This window comes from Pan paniscus, chromosome 17, assembly GCF_029289425.2.
Source record: "Pan paniscus chromosome 17, NHGRI_mPanPan1-v2.0_pri, whole genome shotgun sequence".
NCBI lineage: Eukaryota > Metazoa > Chordata > Mammalia > Primates > Hominidae > Pan > Pan paniscus.
Window position 1 is genome coordinate 58889284 of NC_073266.2, and position 27348 is coordinate 58916631.

Below are 27348 nucleotides of genomic sequence, written 5' to 3' on the forward strand. Positions count from 1 at the left end.
TTGTTGTTGTTGTTTGTTTGTTTTTTAGTAGAGACAAAGTTTTACCATGTTGGCCATGCTGGTCTCAAACTCTGACCTCAGGTGATTCACCCACCTGGGCCTCCCAAAGTGCCAGCATTACAGGCATGAGCCACCGCGCCTGGCCAGCTCTCACTTTCACCAGTCATTGAACCATTCCCTATCCACCTTCAGGGAGGAGTGAGTGAGAGGATGTGAGGAAAAAAGGCTAACATGTTTCTTATATGACATTCTCTCCTGGCGACCATAAATTCCTTCCACAACATGGGAGAAGGTATATGATAGGCTTTGTGATTTAGAAAAATAGTCCTATTGGAAGTATAAAAGATAAAGAGAAGAGGGACATGTTAGTCTCAATGCCTTTTGTAAAAATTCTCTTAAATTTTTTTGGGCAAGTTGCCTTAATGATGGATGCACAATAAGTATAACATGAAGAAATGCCTATCTAGAACATAATGTTGAAATAAAGATTAAGAAATATAGCATTGTCCCCAATTCCCTTTGCATAATCACCTTTCTGGTAGACTAGACATTGTTTCTAGAATTGCTTGAGAATGTGAATATATTATTACATTAAGAGGCCATGTCTTTACACTGCAATCACTAGAATATATGATAGAAATAATGAACAGAATTTGCAGTGAGATTTTATATCAATGCTGAATTTTTCCCCTGCTTTATGATTTTCTATTGAAAATTAGAATAACTGCCAGAGACCTTGCAATTTTACTTACTCACAATAAATGCAGTTGCTCTTTCTGTGGTATCGTTCTCATACATCTTAAATTGTGAGAGTATTTTGTAATACCTTTCTAAATCACTGACACAGTTTGCTCTCATATCTGCAAAAATTGTAAGGAAAATATTTTTCTTATACAAAACCACCATTCTCTTTAATTTGCATGGACTTTAAAAAAATATTCAGTCCTGGTGCTGTGCACCCCTAGTGTCAGTTAGTCAGGAGGTTGAGGCAGGAGGATTATTGAGCCCAGGAATTTAAGGCTGCAGTGCGCTGTGATGGCTCCTAGGAATAGCCACTGCACTCCAGCCTGGGCAACATACAGACACCCTGTCTCTAAACAAATAAACAAATAATAGGCTTTAATTTTTTTAGATGTTTTAGGTTAATGGAAAAATTGAGCAGAATGTACAGTTTCCTTATAGTCTCTAATCTCTTCCCCTGCTTCTTCTGCTCTTCTAGTATTAATATCACACATTGTTGTGGTACATATGTTATAATTGATAAATCGATATTGGTACACTATTATTAACTCAAGTCTATCATTTACTTAATTCACTTTCTGCATTTTACATTCTATGGATTTTGACAAACATATAGTATGACATGTATCCAACTTTGTGGTATCATATAGTATACTTTCATTGCCCTAAATATCTCCTTCAATCTGCCTATCTCTGCCTCCCTCTCCCCAGACCTCTGGCAACCACTGATCTTTTTTTTTTTTTTTTTCCTTTCTTTCTTCCTTTTTTTTTTTTTTTTTTTTTTTTTGAGACTGAGTCTCGCTCTACCACCCAGGCTGGAGTGCAGTGGTGCAATCTTGGCTCACTGCAACCTCCGCCTCCTGGGTTCAAGCAATTCTCCTGCCTCAGCCTCCTGAGTAGCTGGGACTACAGGCACGTGCCACCACGCCCGGTTAATTTTTGTACTTTTAGGAGAGATGGGGTTTCACCATGTTGCCCAGGCTGGTCTTGAACTCCTGACCTCAGATAATCCACCTGCCTCAGCCTCCCAAAGTGCTGGGATTACAGGCGTGAGCCACTGCACCTGGCTGATCTTTTTACTGTCTCTGTAGCCTTGCCTTTTCCTGAATGTCATATATTTGAAATCATATAGAATGTAGCCGTTTCATATTGGCTTCTTTCACTTAGCCACCTGCATTTAAGTTTCCTCCATGTCTTTCTGTGGTTTGATAGCTCATTTATTTCTGTTGCTGAATAATATTCCACAGCATATATATATCACAGTTAATTTATGCACTAACCCATGGAAGTAAATCTTGGTTACTTCCAAGTTTTGGAAATTATGTACACTTTTGATATAAATATTTGTGTGCATGTTTTTAATTCATTTGGGTAAATGTGTATACTTTTAAAGCTCAAGAAAGAAGAACTTAATTTTTGAATTAGTGTATCTCCATTATATTCAACGGGTTGAACGTCATTTGTACGCATGCAATACTTTGGAGATGGCATTATAGTTCTATATGTTTTTGACCATCTGAGCTTTTATCTGCTGATTATCTCCTCCATTTACCCATACCTCACCATTCTTCCTAAGGTCTCAGCCTTGGTGCTTGCCTATCCATATATTTCTTACACCATCTTTACTTTATCCTTTCTACTAGTTCCTGGCTAAGCTTTTTTTATAAAAAAATTTTGCAGGAGATCGGAAACATAAAGTTACTGGGTTGGGGGCTGTGGCATAAATAGCTCCCTCTTGGTTCATCTGTAAGTCAGCTTTCCTTTTATCTAATCCCAGTTAAACAATTGTTAATATGTGAGTTGGGGCAGGTGAATGAGCAACATTCCTTTAACCAGTCAAGAAAAAACAAGCTGATTGGAATACACTCCTGGAACATGGTTGAGCTATGGCGAATGGAGGGAGGGAGTTGAGTTTTGAAGCATTAAAAACTATAGCAGTGACAGCATTCTTGGAAAGCAGTTCTACCAGCACAGAGAGTTTAGTCTAATTTGCCCCACAAACTGGCCTTTCTTTCCACGAAACCCATTTGTTCCAGAGTAGTCAATGAATGACTCTGGACAAAGTAGAGTTTCATCAAAACATTGCAATACACTCTACATCTGTGGAGTGCCATATTTTGCCTTTTCTTTTCTATTTGTTTTGCAATCTGTTTTTTTTTTTCCACAACAAACTTCTAAGAAAGGGAATGAGGGCACAATTCCCATTTTATGGGTGGGGAAACTGAGACACACAAAGGTTCAAGGCCATGACTAATGCCACATGGGTAATTATGGGAAAACAAGAAGACAAAATCTGGTGTTCTGGACCCTTAGCCCTATGTACTCTCTTCTATAACATGCTGCCTTCACAACTGCAGTCATTAGTCTGTGGCTGGGATTGTGATGGTGTCATGTCAGTGGAGCCAGAGCAACAAACTTAATGACACAGCTGGGAAAACTTAAAAGTCTGCCCTTGGCTGGGTCATAAGTGGAGGTTAATACAATGGTGTCATTACAGAGTTTTGCCCGCCTCCCAAAACCACAGCACAGTTCAAGAGAATCAAAAAGGTTCCACTGGGGGTTGGCTCAGGTCTGAATGAGCAGCCAAGGTCAGAATGGAAATGTGGAATAGACAGGGAACTGTTGAGCCCAGTGCAAAGTTCAAAACTGCACAGTGAATCCCCCATGACCCAAAGCCTACCTTTGCCTGCCAATTAAAAGATCATCCTCAGTTAGAGTTTAAATTAAGGCAGCATACTGCTTCTTGGGCTACAGATCTGATGATTTAATGCAACTTACTTCTAAATCAATCCTTTTCAAAGTAACATGCTTGAAACAAGGCTCTATTACCTGTCCAAACTATTTTTTTAAATATTCCCACTGTAACTAAATACAACACTCCAAGGTCCCGTTACACACTTCACACCCCCTACCGTGTACTATACCTTTAATTTCATAATATATGCAGTCTTAAATTCAACATTTATTTTTAACACCTATATTTTAATGAAACATGAAATATAAAATGAAACTCCAGTCTGCCTTGTATGAGCACGAAGAAAAATCCTAATTACCTGTTTCAAAAGTGTGAAGCGCTTTCTAATTTTCCACCAGCCAGTTTCCTTAGACAGCACCTAGTATTATAACTATTTATGCCAATTGTGCTATTTCATGCATAAAATTACCGCATTATTGTTGGAATAGATGCCAAAGAGATATCTAAGCAGGGTGCAATCACTTCAGTTTCTATCAAATTGGGCTCCTGAAAGGTATCATAAATTTTATTAGAAGGCAAGGGGCTAATGGCAGCCAATCAGTGTTAATGCTGATAAAATTGCTGTATTTTACATTATAAAAACCAGATGATATTTTTGTCAGAGGGCCACCTTTTGTTTTATTAAGAATGCATCATGAAAACTATATTGTAATCACAGAAGATACTTAGGAAAGCTGCTTCCCTTCCTCAGGATGTGGGGGTGACATTCCTCTCGGGGTGCCCTGACAGTGGTTGGTGAGGCAGCCTTTGCTCTTGGCTGTCTGATTAATGGTAGCATAAAATGAAGCAATGCAAAATGCATCCCTCACACTATGAGTACCGTAATTCAATTGCTTGCAGCTTTATTCTCTTAGGGTCCACTCTTTGGGAAACAAATATTAATGTTCCACTGTTCCCAGGTCCTTTATTGTGCTATAAAAAAATTGTTTTCGATTAACCTGCCAATCGAATCTGGAGAGCTAGGTGGTTTTTAAGACTCCCTTGCTTCTTCCTGAGGCACCACAGTAAAGAGTGGCAGATTATGATGATATTGAAACGGAAAAGAAGAAAGTTTGGTGCAGAGTTCAGGCCCTTTGATACAGTCCTGAGTTGCATTTTATCAATAGTAACAATAATTTCCATAAGTTGAAGGCTAAAATGTGCGACCTTGGGCAAATCAATTCCTCTCTCCAAGGCCTCTGTGTCCTTATTTCTGAAATGATGGTATAAAATGCTGCAGTCTCTAAGGCACCTTACACACACACACACACACACACACACACACACCTGGAGAAATAACTTGATATCTTACCTTTGCTTCTATTGGCAACTCCTTACTTGAACTGATATCTGAGAGAAACGCTAATGTTATCAGACTTGAGGAAGCATAGGTTGAATGATCTGGCCTTTTGTTGCTGCTCCATTTCGTGGAGGAAAAGCTGGACAATGTAACTCTCTATGGTCAGCAACTAGCAACAATAAAAACAGATTAAATAATCATTCAAATGTTCTTTCAGACACCCAAAAACTTAGCACACAGGAATTTTCTCTCCCTAGTTTCTAACAACTGCATCAAGAATAAAGTGCAATCTAACTCTCAGTTATAATAGGACTTGTGTTATCTTGTGTTCAATCAGATACAAATGCTTCAAGGAAAAAGACCTATTTTCTACTTCGTTTGAATACCCTTTATTGCTCAACACTAAGCAGTCACTTATAAGTGACTTCAGAACTCAGTGGTTAATGGTAAGTCGTTGACAGAACATGAAGAAACCATCAGTTGGCTTATATGATCGAGCATACTGGATTAAGCAAACTGTTTGCTACAGGATAGTAGGCAGACATGTTTAAAACTATGTCTTCAATTTCTATTCCCATTAGACTATCACCATAAATCCACTTTTTTAAAAGTAAATTTCATATTTGTTTGCTTCTCTTTAGGTTGATTCTGGTATTTCCCCAAAGAACCACTGATGGCTGCCTTTTCCATGGCATTACAACCCCCCTGCTGGAGCCAATAATTATAACTCTGTTACAAGTATTTCTAGAAGCTTGGGGGCATGCCTTACCAAAATGAACACATATTTATGTGACTAAACAATATATTAGTGTTTGTATAAATCAAGTTACATACATTGTATACAGTAATAAATTACCAAGATTCTGTGACTAATGACTATAACTTTGTACTAACCAAACAGGGGTGCCATATATGATTGTGCAGGTTGTGTGCCACACCAGAGTAAAGCCAGAACAGTGAGTGGTGAGTCACCAAGCTGTGCACCTGGTGTACGTGAGTAACTATCAGAAAGACATTGCGCCTTTTTATTCTCAAGAAAGCATTTACCACTCTACCAGCCATGTACCCACAGGGAGAAGCCATATTTTTCAATTCACACAAAGGGGTCAAAAACATACCAGTAACTAGTAAAGCAAATGATCTTGAAATTCCGCTAAGAACCTCCTACATGCTGAATCCCAACTGATCTTTAATTCAGTTTCTACAAAGCAACAGAAGCTACAATCTGAGAAATTTTAAATTTCCTGAAAATAGTTCCCAGACCCTAGATCCCACTGACACCAAATGAAATCAAGCCATGCAAGACAATTTTTACTTGGATTTCCTAAGGAGGGGATAAAGATTGGAACAGATCCACAAATAAATGCTCAGAAACAAATGAAACAATGAGCTAAGAGACGTGGAGAAAGCCAGCCCTGCACCTACCAACCTGCATGTGCAATGGAGAGGCACAATGTTCTCATTATGTACATCATATGGTTGCCCCATTTTCAGATGTCTTAATGGCCTAGGAAGATTATTCCATTAGGGTTTCCTTAATTATTTTCACAGTTACTGTTACCTTTGCACCTGGCCTCAGAGTAGTTTGAGAATAGTGTATGAATGATGCTGCGATGCATTAACTACAGCTGAGCAATTACACCATTCAACCAGAATACAAAGGTAATTCAAAGCAATGAATCCTTAGCTATGTATATGACAGAAGAATTGGTTCTTCTCTACGGTCTTTCAGTCAGCCAGTTAATATGCATGTAATACAGGTAATTAGAAGTAGTTATTTTCAAGGGGAGTTAAAGAAGCTGGGACATGTTCCAAAGCTAGACATTGTTATTGATATAATTTTTTTTGTATTTCATTTAAAATAGTCAAATAATAAAAGTAAAATATGTGTAATTACCTAATTAACCTTGGTGTGACATGTACTTATGACCCTTGCCTCATGTTTAAATCACACCCTGTTCCTAATCCCTGTCACCATCCCTCATACTATTCTTGAACCTCATACCATCCCTGAAAGTGATCATTGTTTATCCCAATCCTAGGCCACTTTCTATCTCAAACTGCCTCCCTAGGGTTTAATATTTGCTTTTAAGCCAAATTAAAATGTACCTGAAGTGAAAACAGAGGCTTCAAAATGCCATGTGATCAACATAGCCTGGTCCCTCTAGTTGTTTAAATACTGTTGGGAGATTAAGCCCATTAAAAATCTAACAACGAAACCTTAACAAATATTGCCCTCACAGAGTTGTCAGAAGCTGATAAATATGACTAATATTAAACAAATGGATCTGTTAAGTGACCCAGGAGGTTGTCTCAGGAGGGACCCAGGAGGTGTGTGTATGCTTTCTCAAGTTTTATTTCTAATTGAAGATGCCTTCTGAAATTTGTTGACACTGTTAAGATGAGAAACCCTAAATAAAGAAATCTTAGCATGGATTGTGATCAGTGTGATGTGGGAGAGTTTCTTATGTCAAGAAGGTTAGGTGCCCAAGTTTCCCGACAACAAATATTCTCAATAATCTATCTCACTCTTTCAGAATCTGTTAGTCCATTTTGCATTGTTATAAAGAAATACCTGAGTCTGGGTAATTTATAAAGAAAAGAGCTGTATGTGGCCTAAAGTTTTGCAGACTGCACAAGAAGCATGACACCAGCATCTGCTTCTGGTTAGGCCTTAGAAAGTTTACAATCATAACAAAAGGTAGAGGGAGAGCCAGGAGTGTCACATGGCCAGAGGAAACAAGAGAGAGAGAGGGAAGGGGTGCCACGCTCTTTTTAACAACCAGATTTTATGGTAACTCATTACCATGGGGAGGGTATCAATCCATTCATGAGAGATCCATCCCCATAACCCAAACATCCCCCAGTAGGCTCTACCTCCAACACTGGGGATCACATTTCAACATGAGATTTGGAAGGGCCAAAATATTCAAACTGTGTCAGAATCCAAACATGGGCTGTTTGACTACGTGGAAAATTGTCCAGGTTTCCTTATCGCTCATGAAACTCTTTTATATCCATCCTACAGAGAGATGACTCATGCCCCAGGTGAAATTCAGGTCCAAGCTCTGGAGAGTGTGTGGGGACTGGTGAAAAGACATGGTAAGATGAACACATGTGTAAGTGTAAGAGCATAAAGGGGCTTTGTTTCTATTGTTTGTTAGTGATTGTTTTGGATACTGTTTTAAATTTTTCAGTTTGGAAATTGAGTAGTAATAAAGTCTCCTTGGAGTAGAAAGTTAAGGAAGAGAAGAATAAAGTGGGAATAGGTAGGTCAGAGGACAGAAGCCTGGGAGTTTTACTTTTTTTGATAAACAAAGGGAATTCAAGGAAAATTTTAGTAAGACAGTCGTGTGATTAAAGTGGGTTTACGGAAACAAAACTGGATACTTGGACAGACTATGTGAATGTGGATGATGACACACAGCATATTTATGTAGCCTGCAGCTAGTATTTCTATAAAATTATTTTGTGATCTCATAAAATCTCAGTAGTAACAATAACATATTATTTGAATCCTCAATGGGCTAAAAGTTTCACGATTCCATCCACATGCTGATTACATGAAACCTTGGTAATATACCCATAGCCAATATATCCTAAAGTCCAGATTGATTTATAACCTTGCAATCTTTTTGTACCCATTTAATATCTTTTATATAAAATCAGACATCCTGTGTTGTCTCTGATGCTGTATCTAAAGAGTTGAAAGAAGAGGAGTTTAGGCCACAGGAGTCTTTTTGGAGAGAGAATATAATGCAAGAGATCAGTAAAGCAATAAAAGGGTCTGACTGTCCCATTCCTAGTATATGAAATTCAGTTAAAAATATAACACCAAGATTTTTTAATAAAAGGATAGAAGCTTGTGGCTCCTGTCATTGAAGGTTCTAGTGCCAGATGAATCTTTACAATTCAGATCTTGGGTAGGAGGAGGAGGGATATGGGGGAAAAATGAATAAATCTCTAAAATTTGACAAGTGACAGATCTTTGCCTGGTTAACTGGCTATGCAAAGATTTTAGTAAATTCTTCTGTCATTCCCAATTTATCTTATTCATGAGAATTTTATAATATTCAAATGACACAATGGAAGGTAATCCTATATTTGCTTTGCAGAACATTTTAAGACGTGCAGTCAGAGTATGTAATGTAGTCCTAGTTTCACCACTTTGCAAAGACAAAGTTGTATAATAAACTCCAAATCAGGGGAGAAAAACATATGGTATTATTTTCATTGTTTCAGAATATAGTAACACTGATAACACAATAGTCCATAGACTTAGAGCTGTTTTCAGCCAAAATACCTAAAATGCATGAATTGCTGCAACCTCTTGGCCCTCTTTTTCTCTTCGTGTCGGCAACCCTATCTCTATCTGCCTTTTTTTCCTTTGTCTCTGTGCCTGCTATTTTTGTCTCCCTCTGCCTTCTCTGTGTCTTTCTTTGTGTTGGTTTCCCTCTTCTCCAGTTCATCTCCTTCTCCACATTCCGACCTCAATAGACACTTCCCCGTTTGCTGTCCTATGTCTTCATACTTTTCCTAACATGAAAAAGGAAAATGCAAGCCTTTGCTTGGATGTTTAGTTTGCATTTCCTTCTAATGTACTTTCAGAAAACTCTGAACAAAATCAAGAATTTCAATCCAAACTCAAGGGAAAAATTGCAATAAAGTGGTACAAATTAGAACAGGGATGAGAAAAAGAAATATTGTCAAGTTCTTGGAATATTTTAAAATATTATTACTGTAGGGAATGGATGAAGAAACTGGTTTTAAGCAACTGATGCAATTTTGATCAATAATTGAAGTTGAATAATTCTAAAAAACACTATTAGCTCACAGATTGAGGTGCTCACTATGGGATCAGAGAGGCCTCAAATTATGGATCAGAGGGACTTCGCTTCAACCCTCCCCTGTTATTTCTGGCTATAGGTCCTGAAGACTTATTTATCATCTCTAAGTCTTGGTTTACTTAACAAAACAAAATAGAAAATAATACTAGGGTAGCTGAATTAAGATAATTTAAGTAAAGTGCTTAGCACCACTCTGAAACGTAATATATGTTCAAACATGTTAGTCATTATCATCAACATTATGGTTTTTCTTATTTTTATTGGGTACAAGAATAACAATTTCCACATTAAATATTTACTCTCATAAAGACAATTATCCATTTAGAGCTCTGTGTTCTCTTCTTTCATGAAAGTTTAGCAAGTTCTTATTTTGATTTAATTTTTATTTGTATAAAACATATATGTACAAAGTTTAATAATCAGAGTATATACGTACAAAGTTTAATAAGCAAGATTTCTCAAAAATTGTGAAGAAAATAACAGTGTTTAGCCTTATCCATTTGCACTCTAAATTCTCATTTCCAGAAGTAATTATCTTTATTTTCCAATGTTACATTTTTTTCTGAATATTCTTCCCTCCCTATGCCTAAATAACATGTTTATTCTATTTTTTTCAGGTTTTATTATTATCTGTTTAGTTCCTGCTGCGGAAGATGAGACTCTCGCTCTCTTTGTCATTTCCCCACATGCACAGAAACACACATACTTCTACTTTTCTCATCCTCTCAACAGGCTATCATAATTTTTGTTAAATCAATAGTCAGTGTTTGTATATTATTATTGGATAAATATTACTTACAGTGGAACCCATTTTGTGTATGATTAGATATTCTTTCTTGTAGAACTTTATGTTTATCCAGGAGTTAATACTTATCTGATTATTTTCAGTTGCTTAATGTCCTATACACCTGTTATTAATTTATGCTGAACTCTCCAACAGAAACTGAAATCTTGTCTTACTATGTTTAAACACATCGGGTATTCTACAAGTTTCTTTTCTTATTTATGTATAATCCTCCTAAGGCTTTCCATCTTCCTGCTCTAGTCTAAACTGGTTGTTCTCTAGGCCACTGGCAATGTTATCATCCTGATATTCTCCTTCACCATCAGCCTGGGAGTTCTGTTGGTTTTTCTCCTGTATGGAATCCTCTATTTCCTGTTATTTTTAAAAACTTGGTGTCAACCCTAATTTTCATGGGTATATTTATGCAATAACTTTTCAGAAAAAGATACAAAAAAAGCAACATTTTTTTCCTGTGATTTTGCTTACTTGAAAATATCTTTATTCCATGGGTCAGCCAACTATAGGCTGTAGGCTAAAATCCTCCCATTTTAGTGAATAAGGTTTTATTAGAATACAGCCACATCCATTTGTTTACTTATTATATATTATGCCACAATGGAAGATTTGAGAAATTGCAATAAAGAACATTTAGATGATAAAATCTACAACATTTATTATCTGGACCTTTACGAAGCAAATATTTGCTAACACTTGCTTTATTCTATGTTCACACAAAATTGTTAATTTTGCTAGATATAGAATTTTAAAGGGCTTTTTTTTATCTTCTAGCTTCCAGAGTGAATGTTTAATAGCCTTACAACATTCTGATTCCTAATCCTTTATATAAAAACTGTTGTTTTGTTTGTTTTTGGAAGCTTCTGAAACCTTCTCCTTGTTCTTGGTATGAACACTTGTTTTTCTAATGCAATAAACACATGATGAACCCATTCAACATAAAATCAAACAGTGTATGTGATAATTTTTTATCTTCCATTATTTTTCTCTTTTTCTGAACCAAATAGTCAAAGTATAGGTCTCCCAGACTAAATTAAAATCTTTTTAAGTCACATAAAAGCTGAAATAATTTATCACCAACAGACCTTTATTATAAGCAATGTTAAGAAAACTTACCCAGAAGGAGGGAAAATGATGTCAAACAGAAATACTAATCTCTAAATAGGAATGAATAGCATCAGAAATCTAACTACATAAATCAATATGCAAAATTTTTTCTTAATATTTAAATCATTTTATAAGATATAATGAAGTTTGTTGTACAAACAAAAATAACAATAATGTAAAATAAAGCATAATGCATAGCCCTAGTACCAAAACTGAGAGGTTTGTAACAATATAAAGTCCATGACCATAACACAGAAACTGAGATGTGAGAAACATAGGTATATTATTGAAGCATTCTAGTACTATTTGTGAATTGTAAAATACCATTTGAAGAGCATCTGTGATAGATTAAAATATATTCTCTGAAAACTAGCACAACCACCAAAATAACAGAACAAAGAATAATAAATAACAAGCCAACAATGACAATAAAGTAAATCATCTTTACATAATGGAAAAGAAGTCAGAGAAAGACGAAAAGGAAAGAAAGAACACATGGGACAAATAGAACGCAAAAAGCAAAATTAGAGATCAATGATCATATTACATGTAAATGTTCTAAACACACAAATTGGAAGGCAGAGATTGTGATTAGATTTAAAAGAAAGAAGGAAAGACTCATCTATATGCTGCTTATAAGTGTATTCTAAATAAAAGAAGGAAATAGGTTAAAAGTAAAAGGATGGGATAAGATATACAAACTAACACTATTAAAAAATACTCTAGAGGGAGGAGCCAAGATGGCCGAATAGGAACAGCTCCTGTCTACAGCTCCCAGCGTGAGCGACGCAGAAGACGGGTGATTTCTGCATTTCCATCTGAGGTACCGGGTTCATCTCACTAGGGAGTGCCAGACAGTGGGCGCAGGCCAGTGGGTGCGCGCACCGTGCGCGAGCCGAAGCAGGGCTAGGCATTGCCTCACCTGGGAAGCGCAAGGGGTCAGGGAGTTCCCTTTCCCAGTCAAAGAAAGGGGTGACGGACGCACCTGGAAAACTCGGGTCACTCCCACCCGAATATTGCGCGTTTCAGACCGGCTTAAAAAACGGCGCACCACGAGACTATATCCCACACCTGGCTCGGAGGCTCCTATGCCCTCGGAGTCTCGCTGATTGCTAGCACAGCAGTCTGAGATCAAACTGCAAGGCGGCAGCAAGGCTGGGGGAGGGGCGCCCGCCATTGCCCAGGCTTGCTTAGGTAAACAAAGCAGCCAGGAAGCTCGAACTGGGTGGAGCCCACCACAGCTCAAGGAGGCCTGCCTGCCTCTGTAGGCTCCACCTCTGGGGGCAGGGCACAGACAAACAAAAAGACAGCAGTAACCTCTGCAGACTTAAATGTCCCTGTCTGACAGCTTTGAAGAGAGCAGTGGTTCTCCCAGCACACAGCTGGAGATCTGAGAACGGGCAGACTGCCTCCTCAAGTGGGTCCCTAACCCCTGACCCCCGAGCAGCCTAACTGGGAGGCACCCCCCAGCAGGGGCACACTGACACCTCACACTGCAGGGTATTCCAACAGACCTGCAGCTGAGGGTCCTGTCTGTTAGAAGGAAAACTAACAAACAGAAAGGACATCCACACCGAAAACCCATCTGTACATCACCATCATCAAAGACCAAAAGTAGATAAAACCACAAAGATGGGGAGAAAACAGAACAGAAAAACAGGAAACTCTAAAATGCAGAGCGCCTCTCCTCCTCCAAAGGAACGCAGTTCCTCACCAGCAGCGGAACAAAGCTGGATGGAGAATGATTTTGACGAGCTGAGAGAAGAAGGCTTCAGACGATCAAATTACTCTGAGCTACGGGAGGACATTCAAACCAAAGGCAAAGAAGTTGAAAACTTTGAAAAAAATTTAGAAGAATGTATAACTAGAATAACCAATACAGAGAAGTGCTTAAAGGAGCTGATGGAGCTGAAAACCAAGGCTCGAGAACTACGTGAAGAATGCAGAAGCCTCAGGAGCCGATGCGATCAACTGGAAGAAAGGGTATCAGCAATGGAATATGAAATGAATGAAACGAAGCGAGAAGGGAAGTCTAGAGAAAAAAGAATAAAAAGAAATGAGCAAAGCCTCCAAGAAATATGGGACTATGTGAAAAGACCAAATCTACGTCTGATTGGTGTACCTGAAAGTGATGCGGAGAATGAAACCAAGTTGGAAAACACTCTGCAGGATATTATCCAGGAGAACTTCCCCAATCTAGCAAGGCAGGCCAACGTTCAGATTCAGGAAATACAGAGAACGCCACAAAGATACTCCTCGAGAAGAGCAACTCCAAGACACATAATTCTCAGATTCACCAAAGTTGAAATGAAGGAAAAAATGTTAAGGGCAGCCAGACAGAAAGGTCGGGTTACCCACAAAGGGAAGCCCATCAGACTAACAGCGGATCTCTCAGCAGAAACCCTACAAGCCAGAAGAGATTGGGGGCCAATATTCAACATTCTTAAAGAAAAGAATTTTCAACCCAGAATTTCATATCCAGCCAAACTAAGCTTCATAAGTGAAGGAGAAATAAAATACTTTACAGACAAGCAAATGCTGAGAGATTTTGTCACCACCAGGCCTGCCCTAAAAGAGCTCCTGAAGGAAGCGCTAAATATGGAAAGGAACAACCGGTACCAGCCGCTGCAAAATCATGCCAAAATGTAAAGACCATCAAGACTAGGAAGAAACTGCATCAACTAACGAGCAAAATCACCAGCTAACATCATAATGACAGGATCAAATTCACACATAACAATATTAACTTTAAATGTAAATGGACTAAATTCTCCAATTAAAATACACAGACTGGCAAATTGGATAAAGAGTCAAGACCCATCAGTGTGCTGTATTCAGGAAACCCATCTCACGTGCAGAGACACACATAGGCTCAAAATAAAAGGATGGAGGAAGATCTACCAAGCAAATGGAAAACAAAAAAAGGCAGGGGTTGCAATCCTAGTCTCTGATAAAACAGACTTTAAACCAACAAAGATCAAAAGAGACAAAGAAGGCCATTACATAATGGTAAAGGGATCAATTCAACAAGAGGAGCTAACTATCCTAAATATTTATGCACCCAATACAGGAGCACCCAGATTCATAAAGCAAGTCCTGAGTGACCTACAAAGAGACTTAGACTCCCACACATTAATAATGGGAGACTTTAACACCCCACTGTCAACATTAGACAGATCAACGAGACAGAAAGTCAACAAGGATACCCAGGAATTGAACTCAGCTCTGCACCAAGCGGACCTAATAGACATCTACAGAACTCTCCACCCTAAATCAACAGAATATACATTTTTTTCAGCACCACACCACACCTATTCCAAAATTGACCACATAGTTGGAAGTAAAGCTCTCCTCAGCAAATGGAAAAGAACAGAAATTATAACGAACTATCTCTCAGACCACAGTGCAATCAAACTAGAACTCAGGATTAAGAATCTCACTCAAAGCCGCTCAACTACATGGAAACTGAACAACCTGCTCCTGAATGACTGCTGGGTACATAACGAAATGAAGGCAGAAATAAAGATGTTCTTTGAAACCAACGAGAACAAAGACACAACATACCAGAATCTCTGGGACGCATTCAAAGCAGTGTGCAGAGGGAAATTTATAGCACTAAATGCCCACAAGAGAAAGCAGGAAAGATCCAAAATTGACACCCTAACATCACAATTAAAAGAACTAGAAAAGCAAGAGCAAACACATTCAAAAGCTAGCAGAAGGCAAGAAATAACTAAAATCAGAGCAGAACTGAAGGAAATAGAGACACAAAAAACCCTTCAAAAAATTAATGAATCCAGGAGCTGGTTTTTTGAAAGGATCAACAAAATTGATAGACCGCTAGCAAGACTAATAAAGAAAAAAAGAGAGAAGAATCAAATAGACGCAATAAAAAATGATAAAGGGGATATCACCACCGATCCCACAGAAATACAAACTACCATCAGAGAATACTACAAACACCTCTACGCAAATAAACTAGAAAATCTAGAAGAAATGGATACATTCCTCGACACATACACTCTCCCAAGACTAAACCAGGAAGAAGTTGAATCTCTGAATAGACCAATAACAGGAGCTGAAATTGTGGCAATAATCAATAGTTTACCAACCAAAAAGAGTCCAGGACCAGATGGATTCACAGCTGAATTCTACCAGAGGTACAAGGAGGAACTGGTACCATTCCTTCTGAAACTATTCCAATCAATAGAAAAAGAGGGAATCCTCCCTAACTCATTTTATGAGGCCAGCATCATTCTGATACCAAAGCCTGGCAGAGACACAACCAAAAAAGAGAATTTTAGACCAATATCCTTGATGAACATTGATGCAAAAATCCTCAATAAAATACTGGCAATCCGAATCCAGCAGCACATCAAAAAGCTTATCCACCATGATCAAGTGGGCTTCATCCCTGGGATGCAAGGCTGGTTCAACATACGCAAATCAATAAATGTAATCCAGCATATAAACAGAGCCAAAGACAAAAACCACATGATTATCTCAATAGATGCAGAAAAAGCCTTTGACAAAATTCAACAACCCTTCATGCTAAAAACTCTCAATAAATTAGGTATTGATGGGACATATTTCAAAATAATAAGAGCTATCTATGACAAACCCACAGCCAATATCATACTGAATGGGCAAAAACTGGAAGCATTCCCTTTGAAAACTGGCACAAGACAGGGATGCCCTCTCTCACCGCTCCTATTCAACATAGTGTTGGAAGTTCTGGCCAGGGCAATCAGGCAGGAGAAGGAAATAAAGGGTATTCAATTAGGAAAAGAGGAAGTCAAATTGTCCCTGTTTGCAGACGACATGATTGTTTATCTAGAAAACCCCATCGTCTCAGCCCAAAATCTCCTTAAGCTGATAAGCAACTTCAGCAAAGTCTCAGGATACAAAATCAATGTACAAAAATCACAAGCATTCTTATACACCAACAACAGACAAACAGAGAGCCAAATCATGAGTGAACTCCCATTCACAATTGCTTCAAAGAGAATAAAATACCTAGGAATCCAACTTACAAGGGATGTGAAGCACCTCTTCAAGGAGAACTACAAACCACTGCTCAAGGAAATAAAAGAGGATACAAACAAATGGAAGAACATTCCTTGCTCATGGGTAGGAAGAATCAATATCGTGAAAATGGCCATACTGCCCAAGGTAATTTACAGATTCAGTGCCATCCCCATCAAGCTACCAATGACTTTCTTCACAGAATTGGAAAAAACTACTTCAAAGTTCATATGGAACCAAAAGAGAGCCCGCATCGCCAAGTCAATCCTAAGCCAAAAGAACAAAGCTGGAGGCATCACACTACCTGACTTCAAACTATACTACAAGGCTACAGTAACCAAAACAGCATGGTACTGGTACCAAAACAGAAATATAGATCAATGGAACAGAACAGAGCCCTCAGAAATAACGCCGCTTACCTACAACTATCTGATCTTTGACAAACCTGAGAAAAACAAGCAATGGGGAAAGGATTCCCTATTTAATAAATGGTGCTGGGAAAACTGGCTAGCCATATGTAGAAAGCTGAAACTGGATCCCTTCCTTACACCTTATACAAAAATCAATTCAAGATGGATTAAAGATTTAAACGTTAGACCTAAAACCATAAAAACCCTAGAAGAAAACCTAGGCATTACCATTCAGGACATAGGCGTGGGCAAGGACTTCATGTCCAAAACACCAAAAGCAATGGCAACAAAAGCCAAAATTGACAAATGGGATCTAATTAAACTAAAGAGCTTCTGCACAGCAAAAGAAACTACCATCAGAGTGAATAGGCAACCTACAACATGGGAGAAAATTTTCGCAACCTACTCATCTGACAAAGGGCTAATATCCAGAATCTACAGTGAACTCAAACAAATTTACAAGAAAAAAACAAACAACCCCATCAAAAAGTGGGCGAAGGACATGAACAGGCACTTCTCAAAAGAAGACATTTATGCAGCCAAAAAACACATGAAAAAATGCTCATCATCACTGGCCATCAGAGAAATGCAAATCAAAACCACTATGAGATATCATCTCACACCAGTTAGAATGGCAATCATTAAAAAGTCAGGAAACAACAGGTGCTGGAGAGGATGTGGAGAAATAGGAACACTTTTACACTGTTGGTGGGACTGTAAACTAGTTCAACCATTGTGGAAGTCAGTGTGGCGATTCCTCAGGGATCTAGAACTAGAAATACCATTTGACCCAGCCATCCCATTACTGGGTATATACCCAAATGACTATAAATCATGCTGCTGTAAAGACACATGCACACGTATGTTTATTGCGGCATTATTCACAATAGCAAAGACTTGGAACCAACCCAAATGTCCAACAATGATAGACTGGATTAAGAAAATGTGGCACATATACACCATGGAATACTATGCAGCCATAAAAAATGATGAGTTCATATCCTTTGTAGGGACATGGATGAAATTGGAAACCATCATTCTCAGTAAACTATCGCAAGAACAAAAAACCAAACACCGCATATTCTCACTCATAGGTGGGAATTGAACAATGAGATCACATGGACACAGGAAGGGGAATATCATACTCTGGGGACTGTGGTGGGGAGGGGGGAGGGGGGAGGGATAGCATTGGGAGATATACCTAATGCTAGATGACGAGTTAGTGGGTGCAGCGCACCAGCATGGCACATGTATACATATGTAACTAACCTGCACAATGTGCACATGTACCCTAAAACTTAAAGTATAATAAAAAAAAAAAAAGAAAAAAAAATTCTAAAACATTATTAACATTAATTTGCATTAAAACATTTAGAAATTTACTCACTGTGTTGGAAATATTGAGAGAGATGGACATTTGTGTGTTATGTCAAAACAGTATATACACTGCAGTATCATGACTTTTGTTGATATATCAACAATTTTAATATATCACAATTTTTCTTGTAAGCTTTCATACTCATAGAGCAGGATAAATTTTAGTCTTAATTGAAATTTCTATATGTAACAAGAAAGTAAAAATAAACTGGTTTGGTTTTGAGGTAAGCTTTATAAAATTTCCTTTCTAAGATGTATATGATTTATTGATTAACTTAATATAACTGAAACAGTTTATCAACTTGTGTCTCATCTTCATTATCTGAATTGCCCTATTTTACATAAGTAACCCTTGATTTGTATATTTAATTTTATATATACATCATAAGAAGATAGCAAATGTTCTCTCAGTTTTATTTTTTATAATGGTGTCAAAATTCTCTGTGATTTTCAGGATTTCAGCTGTAAGTAAAACATTTATGAACAATTATAATCTTTCTAATAAAACTGTAAAATTGAAAAAAAAAATACTCTAGAGTAGTTATATTTACATAAAATAAATTATATTTCAGGACAAAGAGTATTACTAGGGTTTAATATCATACTTAGAATGACAGAGTTAAGTCATCAAAAAAATAACAATTGTAAATATTTATGTAACTAAAAACAGAGCTTAGAAAATTCATGGAGCAGAACTAATACAATCACAAGGAGAAATATAAAAATCTCCATATAATTAGAAATTTTAATACCTCTCTGTCCTGATTGGTAAAACAAGTGGACAGAAAACCAGTAAGTATATAGAACAGCACAGTCAATCCACCTGACCAAATGATATTTATAAGACACTCTACTGAACAACAGAAGAATAAGCATTATTTTCCAGTGCACATGGAACATTTACTAAGATGTATATTATTCTAATCTTAATACATTTAAAAGGATTTAAGTCACACACAAAAATGTTCTCAGATTACAGTGAAATTAAATTAGAATTAAATAACAGAATGATATCTGGAAAATCTTTTCAAATACTTGAAAACTAATTAATATACATCTAAATGACTTATGTATCAGATAAAAAATCAAAGGGGAAATGAGGAAGTATTTTGAATTGAATGAAAATAGAAAGACATGGAATTTGTATAATGCCAGTAAAGCAGTACTTAGGGGAAAATTTGTAGCACTACACGCCTACATGAGAAAAGAGAAAAACATCAGATCAATGATCTCATCCCTCTCCTTAAAAAAAGCAGAAAAAGAAGTAAAAATAAATGCAGATTAAAAAGAATAAAGGAAATAATTAAGATCAGAGCAGAAAGCAGTGAAAGAGAAAAACTAGAGAAATAAATGAAACTAAAAACTATTGTGTGTGTGTATTTTGAGATATATAAAAACTTATAACTTTGTCCAGATTCAACAGGAAAAAGTACAGACAAACTATTACAAATACCAGGAATGATAGAAGTGATTTCACAAGAGTTTCTATAGATACCAAAATCTGACAAAGAGATTGCATGAAAGAATACTATAGACACACACACACACACACACACACACACACACAAATAGGATCATAGGGTTATCGCTAAACACAATTTCAGCAAATAAAATTCATCTCTCTCTTTGTCTCTCTCACACACACATTTGTTTAGTGTTAAAACAAATTTGGAATTCCTGAAATAACCCTCATTTGGCTATGATAATATTGTGTGTTTGTGTGTATATGGTGTGTATACACATACCATATTTATATATATAATATAGATACACACACCATATATATACACACATACGCATATATATGTAGTACTATACTACATATAGCATACTGTAAGTTATATACACACCATACACACACACACGTACACACATACACAATATTATCATGACCAAGTGGGGTTTATTTCAGAAATTCCACATTTGTTTTAGCACCAAAGAATCAATTAATGTAATCCACCATATTAAGAAAATAAGAAAAATAACATGATCATATGAGTAGCCACCGAAAAAAGCATGTGGCAAAATCTATTTCTGATTAAAACTGTCAGCAAACTAGGAATAGAATGGAATTTCCTGAAGCTAATAAAAAACATCTACTATAAGCCTACAGCTAACACGATAATGGTAAAAGACTAAATACTTCTCCCTAAGATTAGGAATATGATAAGGAAGTTCCCTCTCACCACCTTTATTCAACATTATACTGAAGGTTCTAGCTAGTTTAATACAGCAAGAATAAGGTATGAAAGACATCCAGATTGACACGGAAGACATAAAACTGTTTTTATTTGCACACAACATTATCATTTACATAGAAACTTCAGTGATATCTCAAAAGAGCAACTAGAATAAGTGAGTTTAGCAACGTTGAATGATACAACATCAATATGTACAAATCAATTGTGTTTTCATGTACTAGTTACAAACCATCAACATTGAAATATAAAGCAATAACATTTATTATAACATAAAATATGAATACTTAGAAATAAAGCTGACAAAACATGTATGCTGAAAATTAAAAAAAAAATTACTAAGAGAAATTAACCTAAATAAGTGGAAGTATATACCATGTTTATGGGTCAGATGAATGAATAATATTAGGATGTAAATTTTCCTAAAATTGTTCTATAGATTCAATGCAATCCCAATCAAAATCCCAGCAGGGATTTTTAGAAAATAGAAAGCTGATCTAAAATTCATGTAGAAATGCAAAAGACCTAGAATGCCCAAAATAACTTTTAAAAGAAGACTTAACTTAGAGGACTAACATTTCTTGATTTTAAAACATGTTATAAAGCCACAATAATCAAGACAGTGGGGTTTTAATGTTTCTTAACTTTAAAACACGTTATAAAACCACAATAGTCAAGACAGTGGGGTTTTGGCAACAACAGAGCTAAATAGTCCAAAGGAACACAGCCTAAAATTCAAACATCACATATCTATAAAAGGAACTTTTTGACAAAAGTGCAAAGATCATACTTTAGAAAGAGATTGTCTTTTCAACAAATCAGGGTGGAACAAATGGATATTTATATGCAAAAATAAAATGATGTACTTGGATCCATAACTCTAATTAGCTAAAAATGTATTATAAACTTAAATGTGCAACTTAAAGTTTTAAAACTTCCTGAAGTAAACACAGAAAAAAGCCTTTGTGATCCTGGCTTAGGGGACAGTTTCTTAAACATGACAGCAAAAGCACAATCAGGAAAAGTTAATAAATTCAACTTCATCAAAGTTAAAAACTTTTGCTGTTTTAAAAACTGGGAGAAAATATTTTTAAATCTTATCCCTGATAAAGGCTCATATCGAAAATATATACAGAACTCTGAAAAAATTGTAAGAAGAAAACAAAAAGTGTTATTTTTTAAAATAAACAAAATATTTAAGGAGGTACTTCAAAAAAGATATACGGATGATAAACACATGAAAAATGCTCTGCATCATTAGTTATTATGAAAATAAAAATTTTTAATGTATTTCTACATGCTTATTAGAAATGCTAATATTAAAAGGACTCATCATTTCCAGTGTTGTATGGATATGGAGCAAGTAGAACTCTCATACACCATTGGTAGAAGTCTAAAATGGTATTACCACCTTAAAAAATAATTTAGTATTTTCTGAAGAGTTAAACATACATCTACCATTTAGTCTAGCCATTCTGCCTCTTGGTATTTATGCTAGGAAAAATAAAAGCATATGTCCATACAAAGATTTGTACATCAATCTTCACAAAAGCTCTATTTTTAAGAGCCCAAAATGTGAAACAACCCAAATATCCATCAACAGGTGATTGGATAAAAAAATTGTGGTATAGCTATATTATAAAATACCATTCCACAATAAAAATGAGTAAACAAGTGATAAATACAACACCTACATAAATAGCAGCATAATTATACCGACTGAAGGAAGTTAGATGAGGAAGAGTTCTTACTATATAATTCTATTTAGATAAAACTCTAAAAATTAAAAAGTAATTAATAGTGAAAAAAAAACAGACCAGTGATTGCTTGGGAATGATATGAGTGTAGAGGAGAAGAATTATAAAAGGGCATGAGGAAACTTTTAAGGGTGATAGATATGTTTCTTATCGTGATTGAGGTGATAGTTTAATGGATTCATACAAATGCCAAACTGCATACTTGAAATATGTGCAGGTTTATTGTATGTCAATTGTATAAAGCTGTCAGTCTAAACAAAATACAAAAAATCTATGTAGTGAAATGTTACCCTCCTATCTTTTTCTCTTAGCAACCGTTCCTTTCTCCTGAAGTAACCATTATTACCAGTTTCTCAATGTTTCTTTGTATCTGTTTCTTCTCTGTTTTGGTCTCTTTTATTTTAAGATCTTCAAATGTCAAGTGATTCCTAATCATTTGTTCATATTGAAAGTCCAGCAGACATAGACACAGTTTGAGAAATGGTGAAATTTTCTTTAGGCTATTTGGTCAGAGATACTGTTTTTATTTCTTTTTTTTTTTTTAGTAAATCTCAGCTTTTTCTTATGAGAAATCCCATTGTCTTTGGCTGGTGAGTATATCTAGAAAGCAACACTCAAATCTTACATCTGTAGTGTGCAGGGATAGCTGTCAATGGCTTTGTAGAAAACATGTAGATGTTATTGTTCATGGCAAGGTAATATGTTCCAGAGTATTCTGCAAATAAGGCAATGGGACACAGGAAATGTGTAGCTTATAAAGTTTTTTAGGCAGTTTGACAATGCTTAACATCCTATATCAAAAAAGTTACTATGACTTAAAAATATGAAAATTATACATTAAATTGGTCATATCAATGCTTTCAAACTAACTACCTTAGAAACACAGACTCTTAATCCAAAGGGCGGGTATTAGAAAAATTTCTGAAGCTCCTTTTGGACTTGCATTTGGACCAAAAAATACTTCTTAGGAATATTCTTAATGCCCTAAAAATGACTCGTTTTGAGAAACAGGAAAAGGAGAATTAGACGAACATGAACATGATCAAGCTGAGACTACAATTGTGACCTCGAAACAGGTGTCCTTTGAAAGTACTGGTAATTAAACACCAGTACTGAAGAAAATTTTAAAAGAGAAATTTCAAATGCCTGTTGAATGTTGACAACCTCATTAGAATAGATATATCTACTCCCAGGATGACTACTTTGAAAGACAGCTCTCACTCAGATGTATAAATTTACATGTGTCAGCATGGGTGGGAGTAATTAGGAGGTTCAATTTATTTCTTTACAGATATACTTTGGATAAGTATATCAGGTGAGGTCAAGAAAGTTGCCCATTACTCACCTGCAAAAGCCTATTAAGCTGGACTACCTCCTGAAGATGTGTGGCCGATGACAGCAGAAGACAAGAAGGCTACAGCTTTGATAAATACCCCAAGGGTCTGCAAAATGGCAGTGCTGGGAGGCATGTGCCAAATCATGTTTGGCTTTGGCCCTATAACTTGTGAGTCTGTCAAGGACTCATCAGGTCAATTGGTGGAAAATGGATTACTGTCATTCTTCAAGGCACGGCACATCATTCCCCATTGATTGGCATGCCAAATCCTTCACAAAGTAATGAGTCAGGACGATTCAAATCATCATCCAACTGTCAGCTTGATTGCATAGCCCTCTATCAATGGGATTAAACTGGTGTGGCATCCAAAATGTAATGAAATGCATTACTTTACTTGAAAAGTTGACAAGAAGACAGGGATGCTGGACCCAGGAGGCCTAGGCATACGGAAAAAAATAATAATCATAAAAGTGGGGGAGTGAATTGATAGATAATAAAAATATTTCTTTTCAGCCTCACAGGAGATGCTGTGACTAAAGGGAATTACTTTTCTCTTCAACGAGTGTTTAAACTGAAAGGACATTGTAGAAAGGACATTGTAGAAATCATCTAGTTGGTGCGTTTTCTTTAACAACAACAAAAACAAACTCAAGTAAAGTGAGTCACTAATGTTAGTTAATGTGAAGAGAATGGGGATACAATAGAAATCATGTTCTTTGGAGGAAAAAAAAATAACATGGTTTTCGATCCTGATTCTTCAACCTACTAATTGTGTCATCATGGGAAAATTCCTTAGCCTTTGTCTCCTCACCTTCAAAATGGGGATAATTATACTACATATATCACATACATCAATATCCATTGATAAATGCCAATCACATATATCATATTACATGTATATAATATATTTCATATATATCACAGTTAAGGAAGGATTAGGGGAACAAAACTATATGTAAAATAACTCTTACATAGCAGCTATGTTCCTTACTAAAATTGAGACAATTAGGATATCATATCAGTGTTTGCCAAGAAAAAATGCTGCTGTGTGCTTAGTATGTAGCATACACACACACACACACACATACACACAAATCTACTGTAGAGACTCAAGCTGAATTTCTTATTTTTCTTCTGCCTTAGTGATCCCCATCACTTTATCTCAGAAAAAGGACCATCCCCTGGACAAACATAACTCGCTAACGTTACTTTGGTTAATGCAGTTCAGGGAAATCATAAATCTTGCTAAGGTCATATACCCAGTAAGGGGTAGGGTTTTATTGGTGTGGCTCCAAAGCCACGGGCTGTTTTGCTCCTTGTGGTGCTAATGTTTCCGGTTCTTCAGCAGCAGAGAATATTCTTCCAGTTTTTTTTTTTTTTAGCTGTAGCACTGGTAGCATGCTGGATCAAATATATAGTGCTGTCTTCTTACAGTGGGTTGTGTTCCAAGAGGGTTGCCTTGCATATAGTCACTTAGGTGATTAAGTGAAACTTGTCCACACATTGCTCCAACAACATTTGTTAAGGTACATTAAACTTATTAAAATTACATTATTTTAGATTTTAGAAAAAAATTGTTTTGGGGTAGGGTTTATGACTTCTCCATCTTTATTAGGTAAAGGAATTATTTGACAACATAAAAAATTAAGTATTTGAGAAATTGTTGGGATATTGTGTCCTGAAAAGGGAGGTATCATTTTAGGGACAAAATCTCTTCCCAGTGTGGAGGCATCAAGATCAGGGTTGAAGATGTGATTCTAAGTGAACTATATTTAGACATCTATTTCATTGTTAGAAGTTTCACTATATTTTCTGCCAGATTCTTTACATATGGATTCTGTGCAAAGTTATGGAAATTGTATATTTAGAGTGGCACTGACAATTCATGGTGCATACTAAGAAGGGAAAGTGGCCTTTGATCAAGCAAGTTGAAAAAACTTTGCACACTATATCCCTTATAGCCCCAAAACTTACTAACATATTCAAGGGTCTAAGAAGTCTTGTTGTGAAGAAACCTGTTTAACTTTATCTCTCCAGCATTTTGACAGCTTCTTTGACAAGAGAAGTTCTTCATGTATAGTATCCACCATAGCACCTAGAACAGAGCCTGACTAGGAAGGGCTCAAGAAATACCTGGGATAAGAACGTTGAGGAAGTTCACAGTATATTCATGTCTAACAGTTATTATACAGAAAAAGTCGGTTTGATGGTTATATATTGTACTGTGGCAGGCACTGGGGAAAGAGTATAAAACAATAAATATAAGATATGCATTGGCCTTAAAGGAGTTTAAAGTTTAGTGGATGAGACAGAAATGTTCATAAATTACAAAATGGAGGCAGCCCCACATAAATATTTAGAACAATGATTTTGGTCTCGGACAGAGCTGGGTTCAAGTTTTGATGTTGCCACTTGTTGGCTGGATGATCAAAAGTAAGTTATTTAATCACTCGAAAGCTTCAGTCTTCCAACCAGGAAAATGAAGATAACAGTGTCACCTATCTCACATGAACATTATTTGATGTAATGTATGCGAAGGAAAAGAACAGTATCTTGTTTCACTATTCCCAGAACCATCTAATGTTGAGCTTAAATATTTGTTTAGTGAATTAATGATGACTTAATTAATTATATATTTAAAATTTCTATCTAGGACAGTGCCTTATACGGAGTAGGTACCTAAGAAAGTATTACTGAATAAATAAAACAATGAATCAGAGGGATTTTCGAAGCTCAGCTTGCACTTTCTCCTGTGTACACAACTTTCCTGCCCTGCCATTGCATTTGTACCCATATAAGGGTACATTTATAAATATTCACCATTTTCTATGCTCTCTGCGGCAGCTTTGTAATGTGCCAACTTGGATAGGCTGAACTTCATTTGCCATAAATAGTTTTCTCGTGTGTCTCTGGTTAGAGTGAGCCAAAAGAAAAGTTCTTTCTTTTTCTTCTTCTACTTTTTTTTTTTTTTTAAGTGGAGGAGGCAATATCTCCAGTGTGAAAGTAAAGGAGTAGCTACTTTGTACCTTATCCATGTTGTCACTTACTTTCTGGCTCTTCCCCGGATATAGGGTAGCAGACAGGCCTGCAGCTGCTTCATCTTCCCCTGGATTCTCCTTCCCTTTGTCTGACTCCTGTCCAGATATTCATTTAGCTTCACGATGGATACCAACTTGACCGTCCCTATCAAGGTTAAAAGCAGCAAACATTGACGTGAGTTTCAGTCTACTCCTGTGGGTTCCAGTTCAAATTGCATAAAATATTTCTAAACAGCTCATGTTTTCCCTTTAGTTAGGAAAACGTAAGGAAAAGTCTTCGTTTCATATGAATGTGATTAGGTTCTTTAGGGCTAACTGGAGGGGCAACAGGGCAGTGTAAAGCTTGGCCCCAGACATGGGATATGGGATCTATTCCCAGCTCTCAATGTATCAGCCCTTGGGGCATGAGTAAATCAGTAATTTTGTGAGTTTCAGATTCTACTTTATTCAATGGATGGTGTCCATTCTTCTCCTGCTTATACAGCTACTGTAGAGATTAGCTATTACATGTAAAACCAATACACCTTGAAAAAATATATAAATCTCTAGTGTTTACAAATATTCAAGATTATTTTGGCACTATTGCTATTATTCTTTCAAATCTATCATGTAGTAAGAACTTACTTTATAGCATGCACCATGCTGAGAGCACTTTTCATTTTTCCATTTATTCCCTGTA

General features: G+C 36.5%; 1 long non-coding RNA gene across 1 annotated transcript in view; it reads right to left on the reverse strand.

Annotated features, from left to right (window-relative positions):
- LOC134729248 (uncharacterized) overlaps positions 1 to 27128 on the reverse strand; it is a 57818-nt gene extending 30690 nt beyond the window's left edge. The window contains exons 1-2 of the long non-coding RNA XR_010110152.1: positions 26679 to 27128; positions 4788 to 4944 (exon numbers count right to left, since the gene is read on the reverse strand). This is a non-coding gene — a long non-coding RNA (uncharacterized LOC134729248). The remainder of the gene's footprint in view (positions 1 to 4787; positions 4945 to 26678) is intronic.
- Between the last annotated feature and the right edge of the window lie 220 nt (positions 27129 to 27348).